This window comes from Canis aureus, chromosome 30 (assembly GCF_053574225.1).
Source record: "Canis aureus isolate CA01 chromosome 30, VMU_Caureus_v.1.0, whole genome shotgun sequence".
Taxonomy (NCBI): Eukaryota; Metazoa; Chordata; class Mammalia; order Carnivora; family Canidae; genus Canis; species Canis aureus.
The window spans coordinates 32,444,435-32,456,681 of record NC_135640.1 but is presented as its reverse complement, the minus strand read 5'-3'; positions in this window follow the sequence as shown (position 1 = coordinate 32,456,681).

The window sequence follows — 12,247 nt, the reverse complement described above, 5'->3', positions numbered from 1 at the left end:
TGAGGCCATCCTGGGCAAAGCTACTTAGCCTTTGTGTCTCAGTTTCTTTATCTGTAGTAGATCTTCCTCACAAGGTTACTGGGAGGGATAATTTAATAATATATGGAAAGCGCTTAGAACAGAGCCTGGAGCATAGTAGAAGTTCAATAAATGTGAGCTGTAAGGACTCCCGATCTATGAGCATTCCAGGATTTTTTATAGGCCTCATGATTGTTGTTGGTAAATAAAAACAAAAATATCTTTATGATTTTTTTTGTTTTTTTTTTTATGATTGATTTAGTTGATTTTTTTTTTTTGGATTGATTAATAGGGAGAGAGAAAGAGTACGAGTAGCATGGAGCCCGACGTTGGGGCTCAATATTGTGACCCTGAGATCACAACACAGATCATGACCTGAGCTGAAATCAAGGATCAGATGCTTAACCAACTGAGCCACGCAGGCAACCCAACAAAAATAACTTTGTAATCAAGAACCAACATGATTGTCCTTGGGCCTCAGTTGTTCATCTAAACCCAAAGTTTTTGGGACATCTGGGTGGCTCAGCGGTTGAGCGTCTGCCTTTGGCTAAGGGCATGATCTGAGAGTCCTGGGATCAAGTCCTGGGATCGAGTCCTGGGATCGAGTCCCACATCAGGCTCCCTTCAAGGAGCCTGCTTCTTCTTCTGCCTACGTCTCTGCGTCTCTCTCTGTGTCTCTTGTGAATAAATAAATAAAATTTTAAAAAAATCAACCCAAAGTTTTCATATTTGTCTAATACTCTACAAAACATCTGCACCAGCTAACTCCCCTGTGCCTTTCTGTGTACATCTCTACAGCCACCATTCTGCATGAAGGCTAGGTCAATGGCCACATGTTTCTGTTTGAAGAATTGTCCCCTCCTTTGAAAAAAGACAACATGCCTAGGCCGTGTCCTTCCCACGACATGTTTGGGGTCCCTTGTTTGGGTTCGGGTAACCGTCTCAAATGGGACGGTTACCTTTCTTTCCACTTTTAAGCCAAAGTACTCAGTCTCACTCTTTCGAAAGTTCTTCAGAATCCCTTACCAAGGCAGAAGATGTCAGTCACCCTCCTGCTTGACATTTTATTAAGAATTAAAAATAATGAAGCCAGCGGAGATACAGAGGGCGAGAATTTAGAAACTTGGTGTGATTGCTGTTCATTTATTGACAATGTGGTGTTCCTGGGGGAAGGAAGATGGCCAGGAGGGAGAGGGCAAGGTCTGGCACCACCATGCTCCACCGGGCTTTGCGTTAATGGAGTAACAGCTGAACTAAGTGTTCAGACGGAGAACATGAAAGACCAGAGTCTTTGAGATACCATTTCTTCTATCCCAGGATGTCAAAGGTGGCTGCAAACATATCCAGTGCTTTCTGGGTGGCATTGTTTAAGAGGCTGGGCCCAGCAGATGGCCCCCAAATGCACCTCAGCCTGATAGAGCGAGGACCACATATGATGGTATAGTCTTCTCATTAGCAAACAGATACAAAAAAAAAAAAAAAAAGGCAAGGAGCAGAAAGGAGAGAGATGAAAAGAATACACAAAGACATTTACATATTTACATTGTCTCCCTCGCATTTCAAATTCCCCTTTAGCTGAGGCAGTCAGTGGGCTTGCTTTTCCCCTTCTGTTTGTATGTTTACTCGTGCTAAATAGATTATGGTAATCAGGCACATAAATGCATGCAACTGTTATTATGGCATTTTAATCACAGAGTTTTTCACGGGAAGCCTTCATTAGAATTCTCATAATCTTACTTGTTAGTGTAACAAACAGTAATAAATGCCAAGGAGCTTGGATTAAGGCAGAGGCATTCAGACTTGAAAAGAGGAATATGGAAATGTTGTCAAATCTCTGCATTACTTATTGAAATGTCACATAAACAGTTCGGACTCTAAATATCTTACTCATTATAAGGATAGGGAACCAGGCAACCCGAAGATAGTAATTATGCCTTTCTGCTGAGCACTACAAACATATGCCTTCCATAGAGTCTTCTTAACTCCCTGAAATCGCCGGATGGCTCGATACACAGCTCTCTGGTCATATTTTATTATTGTTAAAATCAGAGCAGTTTTATTTTATCTAATTGCGTTTATTTTATGCTTAGTGGTAAGTATGTGTGAGCACAAGCATGGATCAAAACTCCCTAATTGTCACTAGCTTTCAGTTTTGTATGATTATTTGGCAAGTTGGTAGGAAAAACTGCAGTGGTTTTTTGTTTTGGGTTTTTTTTTTTTCATAGTAAGCAATAACATAGCTTTCTGCAGCACAATAAACCACTCTTTCTGGAAATAGTGCGGTCTTGCATACAGCTCTAAGCATGGGAACACAATAGATGATCGTCCTGGTTTTGCTCAGGCTCCGAATTTAGATGTGACCTGTAAGGTCTGTGGGAAAGCCTCCTTCAGTTATCCATTGAGCGTGATGGATGCCCAAGAATTAGTGACTTCAAACAATAACAGTGCGTTGTTTGTGTGATTTTGTGGGCTTGTCGGGTACTTCTGCTAAAACTTGGTGCTGGCTGAGATGTTGGGATGGCTGGAAGGTCCAATATGGATGCTTCTCTGGGCCTGCTTGGCCAGGCCTCCATCCCACTCTACGGGGCCACCTCATGTAGCTGCTTTGACTTCCTCACAGCATGGCAGCATGGTTCCAGAAGAAGCATCCCAAGCGGGGAACAGTGAAGCCACAGATCCCTTAAGGCTCAACCTCACCAGTTACACTATGTCATGTCCTCTGCATGGTGCTGGTAAAGTGAGCCCGAGGCCAATCCAGACTCCGTGTGAGTGTGGCCTACATAAAGGCATGACTCCTGGGAGCCATGGTTCGTTGGGAGCCATCTTTGGACACCAGCTTCCACACCCCCACCTGGTGGCTCTCCTGGGTGGCTTCCCCATCACCCACAGTTTTATGTCCAAGTGTTTCTTATCTACATGTGAGAGCAAAAAAAGAGGAGCTTTCTCCTCAGAGACTGTGTGCCATGGAGCCACTTCCTCTCATTCCCCAATGCACTCTCCCCTCACCCTGTCTCTTGAGGTCCAGCTCACAGTCACCTCACTGGCACAGATGTCCTTCCCAGGAATGCTGCATGTAATAGAATTCCCCACTCTCAGCCACCACAGTGGGAGGTGGTTGGAGATACAATCTCAGATGACCCAGCTTGCATGTCCCAGAGGTACCAAGCAAAATGGTGCTCCTGTCTCTCCCTGTCCTTGCTGGACAGGCCTCTCATCAAGGTTTATTATTTTCAGAGCCATATTTCTTAGACTGGTGCATGGCCCAGTCACCAGTATCAGGAGCGGTATGAGGAGCTTGCCAAAAAATGGAGGTTCCTGGGACCCACTCCAGATGGACCGAACCAGAGCCTCTTGGTGTCAATCCTGGGAACCTTTCCTTTTAACAAGCTCTCAAGTTGATTTGGCTGTGCTCGAAAGATTGAGAATTGGTATTCTAGGCAGACTTTTGTCTAGTTCATGTACCCTTGGGTCAGGGCTCCAGATCCCTGGAGATCTGGGATCTTCTTTCTGGCCTAGGCCATGGGTTCAACCACTTTTTTACCTTTAGGTTAAAACTGGTGCCCAGGAACCACCTGATGCATTTCCTCCGTGGTGCTGGCTGGAAGCTTCCCATAGCAGCTCCCAGGAGGTCTCCTCTCGCTGGCCCCACTGTCTTCACCATGCCAGGCTGTCCTCTGCACTACACACCTCCAGTGTGTACTGCTGGATTTGTTGGTTGCTCAATGGTTGGTGTTACCATTGTGTGTATAATCAGTTATGTCTTCCTTGGCTCGGTGTGCCCGGGCTAGAAGAACCTCAGCAATCAACTAGAACCCAGCTGCCCTCCTTTCAAATTGGAAGCTGACATCCCAGGAAGTGAAGGATCTGGTGTGAAGCCCCACAGTTAGCTAGTGGCAGAGCCAGGACTTCGTGCATTTCTCAGACCTTCCTCCCAACTGCCCTACCCTGCCGCCTCCTGTTTCAGCCAAAGGCAAAAGCTCTCCACCCCCTTGATAGTTCTGTCCACACCTTCATCACCAGCCTTCCCTCCTGGTCTATTTAAGTTCAAGGGTCACTGTATTCCCTTCTTATTAATTCAGAATCAAAAGCAATTCTCACCTTATTCTAGGAGTTTTCTCATGAGTGTTCCGTAAACATTATTGTTCCTTTAAAATATGTTTAAAAGATCTTGCAAAAAAAAAAAAAAAAAAGATCTTGCAGCGTTCACACACAACTCTGGGTCACTGTGACCCTCAGCTGTTTTTAGAGAATGGGTTGGGGCTTGGGATCAGGGGACTGACCATGACTCTTAGGAGAGTCATCGGTAGCACTCTGCTTTACTACTATTCTATCTGAAAAGTGAGAACAGGGGGAAATGTAAACTGTTTATTATGGACAATTTCAAACCTACAAAAGTTGAAAGAATCATACAGGGAAGTTCAGATGCCCATCACCTGGCTTCAGCAATTATCAATTTGTGATCAGTCCACCCTCAGCCCCGTTACCCTCACCTCAGATTATTTTGAAGCAAGTTCCAGGCACAAGACCAGGGTTAGCAATCTAGGGGTGCAGTGGTGATAAAATTTTCAGGTGGCTCCCTCCTCTAGGGGCTTGGGCTAGTCCTGACTTCCTATTTTCTTGAAGGAGTCTTTGTCACACCCTCCAGCAGGGGACCTACTACCCTTTTCTTAGAAGTTTTGCTGATCTATTGGTGCCAGAGGAGGCTGGCCTGCCTTAAAGAACCAATCAAGGGCATCTTTTCCCATTCCACATTCAGTGACATCATGTGGGTCATTCGAAATCAGCTAGGATGGTAGCATCTACACCATGGAAATTGTCAGGACTTTTTTCCCTTGGAGAGTTAGTTGTTGAACATTTGCCAGCATACCCACTGCCTTGGACCGATGAAACATGCCTGGACAACTTCACCACATCATACTAGGATCTTTCCCACGACTGTTCTCAGCCCGGGATGTATCCATTTCACCCAAGGAGCCTGTGCATGCTGCAGCTATTCACTCTCTCTCCTTCTGTAGCTTAGAATCATACTTTCTGGGGCATGGCAGGAACCCAATAAATGCTTCTTGAGGGACTGAATGAACGTGCCTATAAGGTAGTATCATTTCTGTTACACAGATGAGGAAACTTGAGAGTTTCCTCATAAGAGGGAGAGTTGTTAAGAAAGTGACAAAGCTAGTGGCTAATGGAACCAGGATTCAGATGCAGATCCGAGATGGAAAGCCACAAATGCACACAGTGGACTGGAATAGTGAAGGTGATGGCCCCACAGAGTCCTAGGGCTGGGATGTCATCACCAGCCACTTCAGGCCAGCTGTGACGATGCCCCGGGTAACCTCTTCCCTGGGCTCAGGGCGGTGAACTTTATGCACGTGAGCCAACTCTATGACTATGGCTTAACCATGCAGCAAGCACAGCTGTGAGGCAGGGTTACATGAGATTTGAGAGCATGGCTTTGGAGTCCAAAGGCCCTGGGTTCAAATGCCAGCTCAGCCATCTCAGTTTCCTCATATGCAAAAAGGGGCTTATTCTAAGGGTGGTTCATTCAAGCACTTAAGAAATATTGTGCAGCATCTCCTAAGTGCCATGCACTGAGCTGGTTGCCAGGAGTATCATGGCAGGCAAAACAGGCTCCATGGTCCCTGTCCTCATGCAGCTTAAGGAACTCTGAAGAGGACAAAATCAAAATTCCTTTTTTTAGTAAATGACAGATTCCCAATCAAAGCAACTGAAGCAAAAGGCAGGATTTGTGGGCTCACAATAGGACAGCTTAGCTGTCCTTCCAGACATGGCTGGACCCCTGCTAGTGCCAGGATCCTGGGAGTCTGACTTCTTGTTTCTGTTTGCCTTTGTGTTGCTTTTTGGCTGGCAGCTCCAAGCTCCCACCCCACCAGCCCAGCTGCCCCAGGAGAAAGAGAATTTTCCCTTCCAAAGCGTCCCAGGGCTGACTCCTACTGGCCAGATCAGGACACATGCTTGTTTTAGACCTGCTGCTGGGATCAAACATCCACTCCTGGGGGTGGTGGGCAGATGTCCAGCCCTGCTGGGCCCAAATGGACTGAGAGTGGGGAGCAGTGTTGCCCTAGTTCTCCCTCCCCATCAAGGAGTTATTACCAGGATGAGGAGGAAGGGACGATGGGTGGTAGTTAGGATTAACACAATATAGTATAGAGAGAGTTACTTCATGCAGCTGGTGAGTTCTTCTCTTACAGGATGCAGAGGCTCACCATCGGGCATGCCCTTGTACTTGAGGGGGTTGTAACAATACACTGGGGTGTGGCATCATCAGGAAGTACACATCTGAGGCACCACTGCCCTCTCCCAGGTGTGGAACCAGAGTGCCGTGAGGAAGTGCACAGACAGGGAGTGAGGAAGTGCACAGACAGGGAGATCTCACCGTATCACCACCATTCCCACCTTCGTAAACCCTGCCTGGGGCAGTGTCAGACAGAGACTCGGGCACCAGGTCATCCCTCTGTCTCTAAGAGAGGCTGCTCTGAGCCTGTGAGGGAAGCAGAGGAAGGGGGACAGCTGGTGCCACCTGTCCCCCCCTCCATGGTCTCAAGCAGGCCAGTGGTGGCATAAACACTGGGGTAGAACATGGGGGTTAATTGTGAGGCTCAGAGCTAGACCCCCCTGGGCTCAATTGCCAGCAGGGCCACCTACTTCCTAGAGTCATCAAGTTTGCACAAGGCCGTGGATGTGGCCACAATGAGCACTCAGTTCATCGTTGGTGATGACAAATGATGAAGATGATGGTGGTGACCACAAATCTCATATGGTGAAGGCTATTCAGTTCACTGGCCTGGTCCTGACTGGAACTCCATTTTTCCAACATTTAAAGGTACTCTGGTTCTCACTCAGGGTGCAAGTGATTTCTCAAAGGGCTCCCTCCAGCACTACAGAATTCTTTCTGGGAGGAGCTCTGGTAGGGGCATTCCACTGATACTTGGGAAGTGCAGCTGGCCTACACCTGGCACGGGCCTTCACCTGGCAGGGCCTCAGGCCACTCACCTGTATCCCCATCCCTCGGATGCGTAGGGAGCTGACCTCTCACCGGCACTTCTGCTCCCTGCTGGGGTTTCCTGAAGACACAATTGCTAGGTGCCATGGGCTCAGAGAGCCTGTTAAAGATGTCTCTCTAGCTTGTTTTACAGAACATCCGCCGCACGCAAGGCACCTCCTAAGAAACACAGTGGGAAGTATTGCTTTCCCCATTCCCTTCTTAGAGATTCCTAACACCCAGTAGCAGCAAATTGACTAAAGGCTCTGAGAAGTCCTGCAATAAAGCTGCCCATTTCACTCCGTTTAACCCAGCATTTCCCAAATTTAGGTGTCCACAAGTCATATACCTACTAATATTTTGAGAATCTAAAGCATGGTGTTGGAAACTACCGTAGTGGAAGCATTGATGTCCTTCTATAATCATACAAAAATAGATCCAGAAGGACACCTGGGTAGCTCAGCGGTTGGACGTCTGCCTTCAGCTTGGGGCCCCGGGATCGAATCCCACATCAGGCTCCCCACAGGGCGCCTGCTTCTCCCTCTGCCTGTGTCTCTGCCTCTCTCTCTGTGTGTGTCTCTCATGAATAAATAAATAATAGCAAACAAACAAAAATAGATCCAGAAGAAAAAATACAATAAATCCTGCACAACTTGATGTCACCGCACCTAAGGGGAACTAGTCACTCTCGTGGTACATGAGGAGGATCAGGGATATTTCATGCTGCCTGTATAATGATTATTGATTGTGGCTAAGCACATCACACATGCCAAGGAGAAGATGGCATTTTCTAAGCCTCAGGTGCCTTTCACTTGAGTCGTGGGGTGTGTCTGCTTGTTTTAGAGGTGTGATTTTCACCATGTGTCAGCATGGCTTTCTGTTCACGTGACAGAAGAGTGTGCTCAATACACATGTGCCGTGCAGACACTGTAGGTGCTACGGGGTCAGTGTGACAGATGCTGTTGGTTGGTTCCCCTAACCCCACTCCTTCTGTCCTCCCTGCTAACTGAGGCTCAGTTTTGTTCAGGTATCCATCCCTTAAGGAAGGAGACCTGATATTCTGCTGGGAGTAAATTCTGAATCATGTAAGCCAATCATGATGACCCCATTTCTTCCCTGCATGTTGATGTTATTCATGCGGTCCACATATGGCCAATGGTCAGGAAGGAACCACTGAAGTAGATTTCTTGATCCTTAAAAAGATCCAACTCTACGAGGCAGCTCCTGGTCTTCAGCAGGATGTTCTGGGGTCTGGAACTGTACCAGCTATCCTGCTAACAGCCTAAGGATGAAGCCAGCTCATGGCAGAGGGCTGAATCCACAGAAAACCTGAGAAAGAGAAACAGAGCACTGATGTACCCAACGTGGAGCCCACTCTGCCTAAGGACTTCATGTCATGGGACCAAATCTATCCTCTTGCTGCATGAGTCACTGATGGGTGTCAAAAGTTCAGCTGAGCTGAGAGCTGTCAGGTGTCAGAGTAGTCAATTAAAGCAACAAGCCAAAAATGAAAGAGTTAAGCCTTTAACCACTTACTGCAAGGGTATGAGACAGTACAAGCAAGAGTCTAAACCAGAGGAAGCACTGGCTGACCCTGTTTTATGTTTCCCATGGACAGTGAGCCTGACAGGTGGATCTTGCAGATATGAGGTTCTATCACTGTTTAGGAAGCCTAGAACAAAAGGCTCCAAAAGTTTTATGGACCCTGAGGTGGGGGCTGAAGGACAAAGAGGAAGATCTAAGATTGGAGAAGTACTGGGGACTGAGTCAGAGTGAGGTTAATATCTTCAGGGTTTCCCCTCCCCGGCCATAAGGAGGTCTCAGCAAAGGAGGCTGGAGAGCCCGCCCTAGAAGCCGAGGAGCAAAGGCACCAGGGTGGGGATGCAGATGCATGACCCCCGTCAGAGACTGCAGGACCCCAGCTGTCACCATGTCTGGTACAGAGAGGATAGCTTTCTCCTTCCATGGGGCCTGCTGTATAAATCTTGTGTAACTGTCTACAGTCAAGGTTTAAAAATCACACATAGACTTTTTTCACCAGGAACTACTCAAGTGGGAGATTCTGTTACTTGCCATAGAAAACATTAAAACTAACACAATTTGGAATGCTTTAGCAACCAGGGACAGAAAACCCAATTTAGACTAGTTTAAAAAATAAAGGACACTCAATTAAAAAATGGGCGAGGGACTTGAGTCGACATTTCTTCAAAGTTGATCTCAAATGTCAAGCATATGAAAAGATGCTCAACATCATTAATCATCAGAGAAATGGAAATCAAAACCACAATGAGGTATCACCTCACACCCAGTAGGATGGCTGCTATAAAAAAAAAAAATAAACAGCGAGCGTTGGTGAGGATGTGGAGAAGTTGGAACACTCGCGCACTCTTGGTAGGAATGTAAAATGGTACAACTGCTATGGAAAACAGTATGGCAGTTCTTCAAAAAATTGAGAACAGAACTACCATATGATCCAGCAATCCTACTTCTGGGTATACACCCTAAAGAATTATTAGTAGGGTCTTGAAAAAGATATTTGTACTCCTATGTTCACAATGGCAGTACTCATAATAGGCAAGAGGTGGAAGCAACCCAAAGGTCCATCAGTGGCTGAATGGATTGGTACATACATCCAATGGCACACAATTCAGCCTTAAAAAGGGATGAGGGATGCCTGGATGCTCAGTGGTTAAGCTCTGCTTTCATGATCAGGGCGTGATCCTGGAGTTCAGGGATCGAGGCCCACATTGGGCTCCCTGAGGGGAGCCTACTTCTCCCTCTGCCTATCTCTCTCTCTCTCTCTCTCTGTCTCTCATGAATAAATAAATAAAATCTTTAAAAAAAAGTATGAAATCCTGTCATAGGATAAACATGTATGAACTTTTAGGAGATTATGTTAAGTGAAATAAGCTAGTTATGAAAAGACACATACTTTCTGAATCCACTGATATATCTAAAGATATCTAAAGTAGTCAAATTCATAGAAATAGAAAGTAGAATGGTGGTTACCAGGGGCTGGAGAGAGAGAAAAAAGGAGAATTGTTTAATGGCTATAGAGTTTCAATTGTGCAAGATGAAAAGTTCTGGAGATCTCTTTCACAACAGTGTAGATATGCTTAACACTACAAAATAGTCAAGATGGTAAACTTCATGATATATGGCTTTTAACCACAATTAAAAAAAAAAGTAAGGAGAATTTATTAGCTGAGAAAAGTCAAAACCCAGAGGAGGAGTGAACTTCAGGTTAGGCTTGATCCTGTGGCTCAATTACAGGAAAGACCCTGTTTCTTTCTATTTCATCTCTGTCTTCCACTGAGGCTGCCTGCTTCCTGTTAGGGCTGCCTTCTGTTGGGTTGTAAAATGGCCACCAATAGCTTCTTTATTCATAGTGAGCAACAAGAAAGAATGTTTCTCCTGGTAGTTTTATGGGAAGAGCAAGAACACTTTTCCTCCTGGGTTCCTAGTAAACTGCTCCCAGTCTCCCATGAGCTCAATTTAGGTTATGTTTCATGAGCCATTCACAGTGGCCAAGAGGATGGGATATGCTGTTTGAATTCACCGGCCAGGGCTTGCTCTTGAAGCTGAGAGCCAGGCCCACTTTCTCCAGAGCACATGGTCTGTGCAGGAAAAGGTAATATACTCGGAAGAAAAAGGAGGTACAGGCAACTAGAAGAAATAGATGCTGGGCAGGCTACAAGATGCAACTGCGAATTGCCTTGTGGCATATGGGTATTTAAAAAGTTCAAATTATTTTGGGGCAGAAAGTAACTGCAGGGGCAGCCCAGGTGGGTCAGCGATTTAGCGCCACCTTCAGCCCAGGGCCTGATCCTGGAGACCCGGGATCGAGTCCCACGTCAGGTTCCCTGCATGGGGCCTGCTTCTCCCTCTGCCTGTGTCTTAGCCTCTGTGTGTGTGTGTGTGTGTGTGCCTCTCATGAATAAATAAATAAAATAAAATCTTAAAAAAAGAAAAGGAAGTACCTGCAGCTTTCCCTGTGTTCAGCCAGACTGGCAGCCTTTCCACTAAGGCAATGACGGTTGACAAGGACATGAGATGAGTTGAGATGACGTGGCTTCTCTCAATATGTTAGCCACTCCCTGGTTGTAAGTCAGTAGCTAGAGGTCTGACAATTGGTATTAAAATTTTCTGGTCCATGTGATGCTCCTCTTCTTTCCTGCCCTTTGTGGGATCAGGGTGTGAGTCAGGAGAAGACAAGTGGAAGGAGTGGGCTTGAGAAATATACGTGACCTGGCATCATCCCGGTTCCTGGGAAAGCTAATGTTCTGCTTCTGTGACTTACTAACACTGTGAACTTGGGCAAGTTTGTGAATCTCTCTGATTCAGCTTTATTTATAGGACTGGAGGAAAGTGGCATCTGGGAGGCTCAGTCGGTTAAGCGTCCAACCCTTGATTTTGGCCCAGGTCATTATCTCAGGTTTGTGAGACTGAGTCCCATGTCAGGCTCCGTGCTCAGCATGGGGTCCCCTCGAGATTCTCCTTCTCCCTTTGCCCCTCCTTCCTGCGTGCACGCTGTCTCTCTCTGACCCCACCTCAAAAAAGCAAGTAAGTCTTTAAAAAAACCCCAAACCTGGAGTAAAGATGTAATCAAATCGACAGGGTTCAGACAAAAATTAAATGGAATAAACAAGCTGGCAGGTAGAGGTACTCAATAAATGGCAGTTACTTTTCGTATTAATTTTTATTAGTGTGCTTGTATGTTCCCAGTACTATGCCATGTGCTAGAAATATGGGATGCTATTTAATTTTTCCAACAGGTTTATGAGATAGGATTTTATTCCACATTTTACAGATGTAGAAACTGAAGCTCATAAAGATTATGTACTTTTATTTTTCATGACAGTCAATTAAATGGATTCAAACAGGTACATCTGCTGCCTCAGATTGTATCTTAACTGCTATGCTATCTTGCCTCCTATAGTATAGATGAAAAGCCACATGTTCAATGGAGACTCATTAGCCCCTAAGGTCGTCTGTAAATGAGTTTCAGGGATTCTTTGAAGCCTCTTAAATTATATATAAACTTATGCATATAAAACCATTTTTCTGGAAAGAGTCTATAGCTTCCTCCTGAAACAGGAATTTTTGTAAGGAGTCATATAATGTAGAAGGGTTTCATTCTGTGTCTATCCATCCACCCATCCATCCAATATTTAACAAGGTCATTGTTAAAGAGATGCCACTAAATTAGATGTCAGAGCTACCTTTGAA